Here is a 12,519-nt window from a genome sequence, read left to right as displayed (position 1 = left end):
TTTAACTCTTTTGTCTGAAAAATATTTGTAGGTGGGAAGTCTTGAAAAGTATGCAACTCTTCATGGAAGTTAAATTATGCTTCCTCTTTCCTTTTACACTTTTAATTAAGATATGTAGCCTTTTATTTGAGTAGCAGCATCTTGTGACCATGTCCAGCTACCTTTTTTCTTTTCTTTTATTGTTCTTTTTATTTATTGTATTATTTTCAGTGGAAAACCAACAGATCTGTTTGATTGACACAAAATATCTTGTTGGTTGGTTGGTTATTGCCAACATCTCAGTGCAGCCACCAAACCAGATCTATGGCAAATAAATTTGGGTTTTACATTCCTGAAGTCTTTCTCAAAGTTTATTCTCGTTACTTAAAAATATTTTGGTGGGCTTTTTGTTGCAACACTATTTTGAAGAGTTTTTTTCATCGCTCTTTTTGAAGCAATAATTTCACTTTCTACAGCAAAAATTTATCTTACAATATTTTGGCCAAAAAAAAAAAATTAGCCTGTATTTGTGTCTATCTGTTACACAAAAACATTTGTGCTGAAGGATACCTCACATCTATGCTTTTGATAGATTGCTATTAGAAGTTAGTGCTGCACCTCCTACCTTAGATAAATCTGGAACAGTTTTTGAGATACTGGTGAGCCTCCACTAGAACTGGGATCAATAAAACAGCGGCAGATTTTTCTTTTTTTTTTTTTTGTGACTATGCACATGATGCATAGTCAGATAAAACTTAAAGAAGTTTTAGCTTTCATATTTTCCAGGTTCTGTATTGCATTAGTGTGTAACTCTGAACTTCATATCAAGTGTTAGCCAGTTCTCTTCACAGTTTAGTCAGACCAAACAATCCTTTTCCAGCCTGAGAACCAAGGACACCATTGCAGCTTTGGGCCCAAAGAGTGTGAACAGCAGCAAACTGAGGAGAGCAATCTGGGAGGATGGGACTGCACAACCTGAAGCTGTAATTGGATACTTAACCCCAATATGTAAAGGGACCAAAACTTATAAAAGTGTCAAAACTTGTGACCACGAGTCCATCTTGGGGATCTTGTCCACCCAAGGTGTATCCTTCGAAGGCCTTTTAATAATTACCTATTATTTATTTATTCCTTTAACACTGTCCAACTTCTGTTCTAGGTAGCCTCTCTAGGCATCACACAAACTTCTCTGTATTTCAGTTACCAACTTCTTTCCTTCTCTTTTGGTCACTTAAGATGTAAGCTGATGGGAGGATTATCTCTCAGGTCTTGATACACCTAAAAGGGTTTTTTAGTGCAATTTGCAGTCAATATCAATAATGTTCTCAGAAGCACAGAAGAGCACGTTTAGAGATGAGACAGATGGAGGAAGCACACACAAGTTTCTAGTGTCAGAGGCTGCAAACATAAGAACAAGACCTAAAATTATAAATTAATGAAATTGCTGAAGGTAGCTATACATTTAAATATTTACAGAGCCATATTAAACAGTAACTTGAAAGAAAATAGATCCAGCCTACAGCAATGAGGCTGCATAACCTGTACACTTAATAAGGAGGTGCTTCTGAGGCTGTGTGCTCACTATAAAAAGCTGAATATATATTGGCCATCCTTTCTTTAAAAAAATTGGAGCCCAAGAGGAGCTGGAGTTGGGCTTTGCAGGATTTTAAAATATTGCACCAATGAACGAGGCAGGCAAGTGAAGGATAAAAAGTAAGATCCCATAGCGACTGAGTAGTTTTTCACAGACCAGTTTCTATTTTAGGCTGATTTCTTCAGTTTCTATTGGAGACTAAATGCTTTTCAGTAACAATTATAAGCCAAGTTTATAAAAATCTGAGCTGTAGACTAGGGGGAGGGCAGTACATGTTGAGGTAAGGCAATGAAAGTGTATTGCATTCAAGTTTTGTGTTTGACAAATCTGAGCACCTGGAAATTTAATGAATAAGATTTTTTTTTTTGTGCATCTGTGAGATATAATCTGATTAAAATTGTTGGCTTTTGTTATATTTTGAGTTTAAGTGTTTGGTAATACTTGTGTGTGTTCATGCTGAACATATTTTTTTATTGCCTTCCTGCTTCAAAATGAGAGATGAAACATGTTCTCTGTGAATTGGGTTTTATTAATTTTTAGGTTGTTTTTTTTTTTTTTTTAGAAGATTTTAGGTGTCTCTTGCTCCTCAGCCATTTGGGCTGGAAAATGCTGGTTTTATTGCACTGCAGTTTGGCTGTGAAGCAGAGGCCCATGTCAGTGCAGAGCTGCCTGCTGCACACACAAGCTTTTCCACTCTGGAGAGGAGCTGTGACACTCTTTGGGCCTCCAAATGCACTGGTGACTGGGAATACCCATCAATAGTATGGTCTCATGGCTATCTAGGCAGAAAGCTGTTACCTTTTAAAAAAAGGTTTCAACCAGATTGTTGTTCTTTTTATCTAGTGATAAAATACCAAAGTGAGGAAACGCTGATTTGAAAGAGCTTACGTGAGTTTGACCTGCCTGGGGAAAAACTTCCTGCAGATAAAAAACCACATCCTAATGGAATCTCTCCCAAGGAAATGCTCAAATCTTTTCCAGGTAGTAGGTACATGTGCTAGGGCATACCCATGGATGGGTCAGGCCTCAGTGATTTTCTGAGGTTTTGGAATGTTTCTTCAAAGGTTCTGTGTCCCACTGTTAAAAAGCCTGTGGCCAAAACCCCAGTGTGAAATTTTGTAACTCTTGCCAGCAGTCTCATTAAAGAATCACTGTGGATGCACACTGAGAGGGTAGCAAGTTTCTTTTTAAGTTTTATGTGGTGTAAGTTCAGCAGTGATGAAGGCAGATATCTAGTCAGGGATTCAACTTTGTAAAGTATTTGACTAAGAACAAATACAAAGCTTGTCTTGCAGAGGCTTTGAAATTATACTAGATCTATTTTTTGACAGATTAATAGTAAGAAATGTCACTTTATAATATATTATCAGCAGTTGGGGTTATTTTTCAGGGTTTCTTTTGTCATAATGAGGAATTCAGTCAGGTTTTTCCTTTGTGTTCAAAAATTCATCTATCTGTAATGGTAGATTAATTCATTAGTCTGTGTCTTTTGGGTCTTTTAAAGCTAGGAGTCATGTTGTGTATGTTCTTTGATTAAAATAGAATAATCCCTTGTTGCCTGAGGGAAACTTCTGTATGTGTAAACAGTCAGAGAAATACCTAGCACAGAACTAGATTTTTTTTCGCTTTAATTACTGTTCTTTCATTTTAGGAAGAAAGAGAGAGGGTAATTCATCTTACTCATGGACCATTGATTAGGAGGTAATAAGAGGCAGGAAATTCCCTGATTTTCCTGGACTTCGATAAAATTTTGTGGTTAAAAATTGATACTTTATATCTTTGGCAGGGTTAGATAAGAATAAGAACTGATGAAGTTTTTGTAAAATCTGAATGCTACATAAATGGATCACATCAGACATCATTGTTATCACAATTGGTACCTAACATGTAAGAATTTCCTCTTGAGAACTGAAGAATTTAGGGCTGTTTAATCCACTTTCTTTGTGATGAGGAATTTAATGGTTGTTCTTGGGTTTGAGAGGCAGCTGGTAAGAAACATGAAAAGCTGGTTTGAAAATAACCTTGGTATTCTGCCACTTCCTTTCCAAATGCAAAACAAATAAACAACCTCCTACCCTCCCCTCTCAAAAAAAAACCCCGAAAAAACAACTAACTACAAAAAAGAGAAAAAGAAAGAAAAAAAAAAAGAAAGAAAACCAACCAATGAACAAAAACAAACAGAAAAATGACTTTGTGTTTCTGCCTGAGAAATTGCCACTTACTTAAGTTCTTATTGGTGTTTTGATACCTGTGCCAGTACTGGTAGCATCTTATAACTGGTTTCCCCAAGGCTGTGTGACTACATCAGAGAAATAGGAGATACTCAGCCTCAAAGGCTTGTGTATAAGCAAAATGTATCTGCTCTGTTTGCCACCATGTCAGGAGGCAAATGTTCTGTGGGGTGTTGTTTTCATCGATATCCAGGCCAAGTGTCTACAGGAGGCCAGCTCTTCTCAAAAACTTTCGTCTTTTCTACTCCTGTGAGATGTAGTGCTTCCCTCACTTGAGAAATACCAGGAGAAAATACTAGGGAGGGTGTTAAATAGTTTCACTGTTTTAATCTGTGGCGTTTAGCTCTTGCAAAGATAAAGCTGAACTTTGAGCATTGTTCCTACAAGAAGTTATTTTTGCAGCAAAGGAATTCAGACTCATACAAGAAGTATGTAGGGAGAGGAAAAAAGAGAATTTTGTTGATTTCTGGTTCTCCAACATATAAATAAACTCAGGCCCCAGAAAATCTGTGCCTCCCTCAGTTTCAGAGTTATTTAGCAAGTCCCTCCTTGACAAGATTTGGTTTGACCTTGCCAGTTATGATTTCCCTCTGGGAAGGTATGATCAGAAGGAGGAAATGCTCGTGAGTTTAAGCTCTGATAACCTGTACAATGCAATTGCCCAGGGTATTACTGCCAAGTTGAACAACTCTGAATTTGTCCTGCTTGCATGTCAAGAAATAACACTTGCCTGGAAAATAAAATGTGGTTAAAAAGTGGAGCCAGTGGTGGAGAGGACTTTTTAATAAACACAAAAAGCTGAAGTCTGCAGGGTCATGTGCAATTCATGTGGCTGTACTGTCAAAGCAGCTGGGTCCAAACCATTGCTCTCTTTTTGATTTTGAATTGATGAGTTTTGGAGGAAATTGCATTGGAAGGTGATGCTACAGAAAACATCTCTAGAGGTAATACATAAGAAGGGGAAAACAGGATATTTTCAGTGTTATTAGGGAAACCAGAAAATTACCAGGTAACACAATAAAAGGAAAATAATGCACAGTGTGCATTGCAAAAAAGCTTGGTAAAAAAATGCAAATGGCAAAATTATTCTTGCAGCAAAGCCTTCTTTGTGGCTGGGGCAAGAGAAAGAGTTTTAACCCTACAGGAAGGGAAAGCAGTGCAATGCATTTGCTAATAAATTTCACGTTTACACAGTCCAGTAGTTTCTGCTGCAGACAGCTTTGACTCAGTATAGTAAGGCAAAAGTTGATAAAGTTCAGGGGACTTTTTGTGCTGTAATTTGGGAGAGACCAAAAGAAATGAGTCCAAACTTGAGATATTAATTATAATATTTTCAAATTAATTAGTTTTGCTTTTTCATTTAGCTTTTTTATTTTATTGTAGTTTTAAATAGTTTTAAATACATGGAAGCTGAATTAGTGGATGTTGCAGCTTTGAAGTTCTTTGGCTCAATATTTGCTTTCCAAATGGTGCTATTATTTAACCTTGAACTGTAAAACCACTATATTCTGCTGAGTTGAAAGAGCATTGTGAAATATAGTATTACAAAATGCACAGGAAAGCAGTTGTAATGTTTCTTCCTGAAACAGGCAAGCACAGCAGGCCTTCTAAAATGCAAAAGCCTATTTAAAATTAGCAGTATATACATGAACAATAATTACCAAGAGCTACTTTCCACAGGCTTTCTACACTTTCAGACTCTGTCCTTTTTTGAGAATGACCACATTCTCTTAATTTACATACAGCTGGCTTGAGGTTGTGAAACTTCCTTCTGGTTCGATTACAGAGAAAACTTTGAGAGCCACTCACCCAAGGCAGTAATCCTGAATACAGAAATAACACAGAAAACTTTGAGAGCCACTCACCCAAGGCAGTAATCCTGAATACAGAAATAACAAAGATAAATGCCTATTTCAATGCAATAAACAAGCACTAAGCTCTCTCCACTCTGGAGCCAGCGATCCCAGCGGAGGCTGGGAAGTACAAATCTATCTGGCTGAATCTATCTGGGTTCTCCTGTCCTTGAGGCAGCTCCCTGCCTTCCTGCCTCTCAGTGGCAGGAGTGCCTGTGGAGGGTGGCTGCAAATGACTTCATTTTTCACAGCTGTCACCTCCAGGACTGCTTTAAGCTCTGCTGAACACCTTTTTTACTGTATGGTCTTGCACGCCTTGCTTGATGAGCTTCCACGAGCCATTCTGGAGGGAGAGGAAAATCCATTCAAAGGGTGGCATATTGGGGTCTGGTGTGAAGGATCCTTATGCCACTGGTGGGACATGAGCTGTCCTGGCTTCTACAAATTGCAGCAGTGGTGGGAAAGTTACAGATACCCACAAAAAGGCACTGTGGAGACAGAGCCAGGAGAATATTGCTGTTCAGTGCTTTCCTCTGCTGAGAAGAATGGTGTGGCCATCTCTGGATTCAGGAGAGCTGATTTCCTTGTTATTTTGTTTGATCTTCAGACAAATCATTTGTGCTGTGGTTTGGTGAAACAGTTAAAATAACAAATGCTGCTGAAAAAGCAGAATTCCCCTCCTCTCCTCATTGTGGTTTGAGCCCCAGCCTCTTTTCCTGCGTTAGCACTACTTCTCACCTGGTCCTAAAGAGAGCTGAAGTAGCAGAAAATGCAGCCTAACAACAACAGCAAAGCTATGATAACCCTGAGACAATATTTTAACTTCTGTTAGGGAGAAGAAGCAAAATTTTCTTTCTTAATTGACAGTACTGACAAAAATTGTAGCTGTCTGTGGGTTCATCACATCTGGCACATTCCCCAGGTCTTTGCTCGGTCTTTCCAAAGTTTATTGTAAATGCTAGTGGCCACAAGAATCCAGAATAATCAAGGGGACATAGTCACCTTGGTGCTCACCTTCCCTTTCAATTCATTAATTCATGGGTTGAATGTGCTCAGCCCAGTCCTGAGGCTGGTCCCTAGGTCACTCCAGTATTAACCTCTGTCAGCAGTGAGAAATGGCTCCTGATGTCCAATTCTTTCTGTCTCCAGTTTTAAACTGTGCCACAACTTTTATCCGTGCTGATTGCCAGATTTCTTTAATAGCTTCTTCTGAAGGGATTTTTTTTTTTTTTTGTCAAAAGTCTTTGGAAAACTTAAACACTTTCTATCTTGAAGTTTCTTTTCTTTAAAATCAATTGGCTACCAGGTGTGAGGGGCAATAGAGAAGAAACTATAGGGGCAATTATTTTACAAAGCATAATTCCTTAACAATCAGTAATTACCCTGTAACTTTACAATCCTTGGGGGCTCTGGACTCTGACTTGAAAGGAATTAAGAGAATGCAAGCGTCCCAAACGTGTAAATGGTCAGGCAATTAAAAGTTCTCGTTTTCCCCAAAGTCCTTGTGAAGCATCCTACTCTATAAACTGCTCTTTACAAGGGTAAACATATGCTTAGGGGAGCAATCGATTCCTTTCCTGAATGAATGAATTGATTCCCTGCCCCTGCCTCTTGTAGCAAACAACAAATTACCAGTGGCTGTTCAGGCAGCTTCAATGCACGACTTCATCTCCATCTAAACTAAGTTGGGACAGATCATTAACTTTGGCAGGCCCTGGAATGGAGTGAGCTTGTATCTCTGCAATATGTTCCAGAAATGCATTGCAACTGAAAATCCAAGGTTTCCAGCAGGCTGACATCTCAAACAGCCTGTGACAAGCCATCAGAGTGTCTTGTGTTTCAATTACTTTTCAGTCTGTGAATACAGTAGACAGTCCTTTGGAATTTGAAGAAATGCTTTGAATGGAAATGTATCAACTTTGCTAGAGTTCCCCAACACAATGATAACATGGGCAAAGAGCTGAAAAATAAAATTAGTAATGCCTGGTTTTTTTGCACCATTTGCATGTGGGAGGTTTGAGAGAGGAAGCAGATACTTGGAGATAAAAGCACCATGGTCAAGGACAGAAATAGAAGGAAAATTCACAGTCTCCAAATTCTCAGTCAAGTTCCTCTGGGGCTTGCTGGTACCAAATGTATTTAGGGCCTTATAGTGGTGTCCAGAGGTGCTGGCCAAACACTGGTGTCTCTGTTCTGTGATACAATGCACACAGGTAAACAGCTTATAGCAGGCTAATGTTTGACATCAGCTGCCACTTCAAATAGTTCTGAGAGATCAAAAGTCCTCAGTTCCAGTAGGATAAACTCTGAATGCTCTGAACACAGAGGAAAGCAGCAAGAATGATCAAAGGTCCTGAAAACAGGCAATAACAGCCCTTCTGATATGTAAAACACTCCTGCAAAGAGGAAGGGAAGCTGTATTTCTCCATGGCTGTGGAGGATGAGGTAAAAATGGGTATAAACTACAATGAGGAAACTGGTATCAAGAAATAGGGAATTTCTGAAGCATTTCTGAGAAAGCCTAAGGAGTCTCCATCACTAAATGCTCTTAAAAACATTTTTTTTTCTTTTTTTCTTTTCTTTTTTTTTTTTTTTTAAGGAGTTAATCATGTAAACCTTTTCAACAATGTGCTTTTTCCAAACTCCTCCTAGGCCAGCAATTTTGTGAAGTTTCATCTGTTTGGGGGGTGTATATATATTAAATAGAGCTAAACATACTTTTTAAAAAGGCATTAAAATACATGCCTGACAAAAAATGTAAACAGGGGAGGCATATTTATGCAATTTATATGGATTATCATATTTTAAAGTCATACTGAGAATCAGAAGCTCAGCTGCCTTTCTGGGCTTTTTAAAGGTTGGCTTTGGATTTGGTACCCTCTGAAACTGAGTAATTCAGTGTACTTTACAGATATTTTCAGATGTTTTCGGATACTGTGCTTGTTGAAGGCAATCTCTGTGTAGACCTTATGGAAAAAGAAAAGTGACAAAGTCTTGGAATTTTTAAAAGAAAATTATAAATCTTGAAGATGGGGTTGTTTTTTTTCTTCTTTCTTCCAAGGATGCACCTGCTGCAGCTGTTTGTATTGATTCTAACACTGACTACTCTGCAGAATCCCACTGAGTCACTGTGACAGCTCTGTCTGTGAAAAACAGATTGCAAACCACCTGAAAAATATTTCAAAAATGGCTCTGAGAGCCATATTGGATGTTGAACAGTGTTAAAAACACAAAGCTGTTCATTGGATTCAGTTCTGATGCCTTACTCAGGCACAGGCTATGTGCTGGTATAATTAATTAATTTCAAAGTGTAATACTTTATCTTACACACTGGCTGTGTGTCTGTACTCTAGTGTGAAAACAGCTTCTAGCAGTAAAGTCTATTTCCATTCCCACTCAGATATGATTTCTGCCATCACTGGCCTCTCTTCACTCATGCCATGCTTAGCTGCATCTACAGTGCTAAGGTCATGCTTCTCTAGTTTAGTTTTGTTTGTTTGTTTCTTTGTTTGTTTTTAATAGGTTTTAGTTTCCTTCATGAAACTAATCATCATTGCTGATTAATGGATCTTTATTTCCAGGAAAATGGGATTTATAAAAAACAAACCTTTTGCCAACTTGCTTTGGAGATTTCCCCCATTCATTTTAGTCAATTGAAATTATAAAAATTCTGCAGCTTCTCCAGCAGAGATTTCTCTGCAGAGTACCACTTCTGGTCATGCTTCACTGCTCTATATTACTTCAACAGATACAAATAAGATATATCAAGAAATGTGTGTTAAAAGGCTCCATTAATTTGAAATGGCCTGGGGTATTGTTTTACCCTTTAATAGAAACATTTGGGATTGTAAAAGCCTTTTTCTTTTCTGCTATGATGCTACTATTCCCTGAGTTTTGAAAAATATTTCAGGATAATTTATTTTCTATTATTCATTTGTGCTTAAGGTACAAATCTGGTGTTATTATTGTCTTTTTATTAGTAGCATATGATGTGCAAATGAAAGTCGGGCAACAAGCAAGCTAAGTGATAGAAATTCAAACCACCAGGAAGATACTGCCACCAGAGATGCATATTCCCAAGGATGTCTCATCTGACAAGACCCCAGCAGGAGGCATTTTTGATAGGCTTTAGCAACAGCAACAGACTAAGTGACAAAGATTCAAACACCAAGAAGATGCTGTCTCCAGAAATGTATACTCATTTCTGGGGATTTCACTCATCTGACTAAACCCCAGCAGGAGATATTCCCAGAAATTTTTCACCTGATAGGATTCCAGCAATTTTTCACCCATTCTGGGAAACGTGATGATATGCTAAAGAAGACCCCCTTCCAAAGCCTGAGAGACTGTATAAAAATGGACCCCTTAGAACTGACCCTTGAAGACCCACGGGGACTCTGGTGAGAGAGAGACCAAGTCCTGAGTCTCCCTGGCACTGACCGCCTGCCTCAGGGTCAAATTGCTTGTGGCCTTTTCCAAATTTATACTTTTGATCATTTCATAAAGTTCTTTGATTATTAAATCAGAGCATTCGTTTATAACATTGTGGAACCAGTCCAGGAACGTCTGGTGAGGTGGCTCTGGTGTTTTGGGGTCTCCCTGAAAATGGCTGCAGTGGGTGTCCCAAACAGAGAAGTCCAGATAAGCACGACCTGTCTGGGCCCCTCAGGCAGGCTCCAGAGACACAGGCAACCTTAGCAAGCTCAGCTTTTAGGTGATATCAGCTCTTTAGGGGTTATCAGCTCACTTGTGATTTCAGCTCTTTGCTTGCTAAGTGCCTTTGGCAGATGCAGGGAGAGAGAGGAGAAGGCTGTGTGAGGTTCCACAGAGATGTCGTTTTTTGGCAGCTTCTGCAAAGATTCCCAGTGACAGCTTCTTCTCCCAAACTGGGCAGAAGTAGGGATTTTTATAGGGTACAGGGGTTTTGGAAATTATCCAATGGTGAGGGTTGAGGCAAATATGACCTATAGTATAACACCATGATATTTTCTGAAAAATCCCTTTTCTCAGGATTTTTCTCCTGATAAGCTGAGAAGCCTCAGAAAAGAAATGTAAACCATAATTATCTGATTGCTTGGAATGTGGTTTGGAGGTTGCTTACCAACATCTTTGATTGGTTCCATGTGAATTGTTTTAACTTAATGACCAATCCCAGTCCAGCTGTGTCGGGACTCTGGTCAGTCATGAGTTTTTATTATTTATTCTTGTTTAGCCTTCTGATGTCTCCTTTCTCTTTCTTTAGTACAGTTTTAGTATATAATATAATAACATATAATATAATATAGTATAGTATAGTATAATATAATATAATAACATATAATATAATAACATATAATATAATAACATATAATATAATAACATATAATATAATAACATATAATATAATATAATATAATATAATATAATATAATATAATATAATATAATATAATATAATATAATATAATATAATATAATATGATAAATCAACCTTCTGAGAACGTGGAGTCAATTCTCATCTCCCACCTTGTCCTGTCATGGCCTTGACACAGCTGTCCATGACTGGTCGTTAAGTCAAAACAATTCACATGAAAACAATCAAACAATGACCAGTTGGTAAACAATCTTTTTGGAACCACATTCCAAAGCAGCAAAACAGGGAGAAGCAATCACATAATTATTGTCTTCATTTCTCCCTCAGGCTTCTCAGCTTCCCAGGAGAAGAATCCTGGGCAAAGAGGATTTTTCAGAAAATATTATGGTGACAGGGGAGAACTGAACAAACCATGTGATACAAACAAACCACTTAGTGCAATAGGAAAACTACTCAGTGCAAAATTTCAATCACTCAGTGCAAAATAATAACTGAATAAACCATTGTCCTTCAACAACACCAGTGTCTGCAGCAAACACATTTGAGGCAGTATAAAAACCTGAAAAGCAACCCTGCTTACAAAGAAATATCATAACCTCAAAGGACTCCAAGACACAAAAGCATTTCAATCATAAAAGTGGCCTCTGAGCCAGACCTACATTATTAGGGAGAAAACGAGGAGCTGTAAATAATCAGGAGGGTGATTTCAACTGTACTTGCAATGAAATATCATCTAATTCTAAATTTTATTGTGCTGCAAGCAAATCCACACTTTTTCTTCTCTAGTTACTAGGTTTTTATTAAGTTACAAGAGACAAATAGAAATAATTACAGCTCTAAGAATATCTGGAAGTGGGATAAAGCTTTGACTCTGCAGGCCCTTTAACTGTACCTAATTTTAAGGATGTTCTCACCTTGCTTGTCAGCTGATAACACATAAAACACTTGTTTCAGCACCTAACAGCATGGCTGCTATAACATATTCCTTCCTGGAAAAATGATCTGCTGTGCTATACTCACCTGGGACAGCTATAATTTCTTGATGTGACAAAATGCAGGTTTTTCGTGTACAAGTTCCATGCCACACATGGTTTGGTCTGAATCATCAGTGAACAATCTCAATCATCCAGCTCTCAGTGTCATTTTTAGTATAGATTTTGTCATGCTGAAGATGAGAAAGGAGAGGAGGATCAATCATCAGAGCAAGGGCCAAAAAAATGAATGAAAAAGAGAAAAATGGGAAACCTGTTTCCCACAAGCTGGGAAAAATGGTTATGAGACTCCAGATATACACATAGAGTCTTCAGTGAGTTAAGAGCATTTTGGTCTTCAACAACAAATGTGTAAGTCTGTGGCTGAGCTGGGTAAGAGAATGTTTCTTTCCAGGTTTGGCTTCTCAATAACTTATTTCATCATTTATTGAACCGATCCATATGGCCTCATAATGAATAGTTAATGCTGAGATATTAAATGTCTTCAAGCTCTGAAGCCTTGTTTCAGCTATTATGAG

This window comes from Molothrus aeneus, chromosome 5, assembly GCF_037042795.1.
Source record: "Molothrus aeneus isolate 106 chromosome 5, BPBGC_Maene_1.0, whole genome shotgun sequence".
Lineage (NCBI taxonomy): Eukaryota > Metazoa > Chordata > Aves > Passeriformes > Icteridae > Molothrus > Molothrus aeneus.
Note: the sequence above shows the minus strand (reverse complement) of the source record.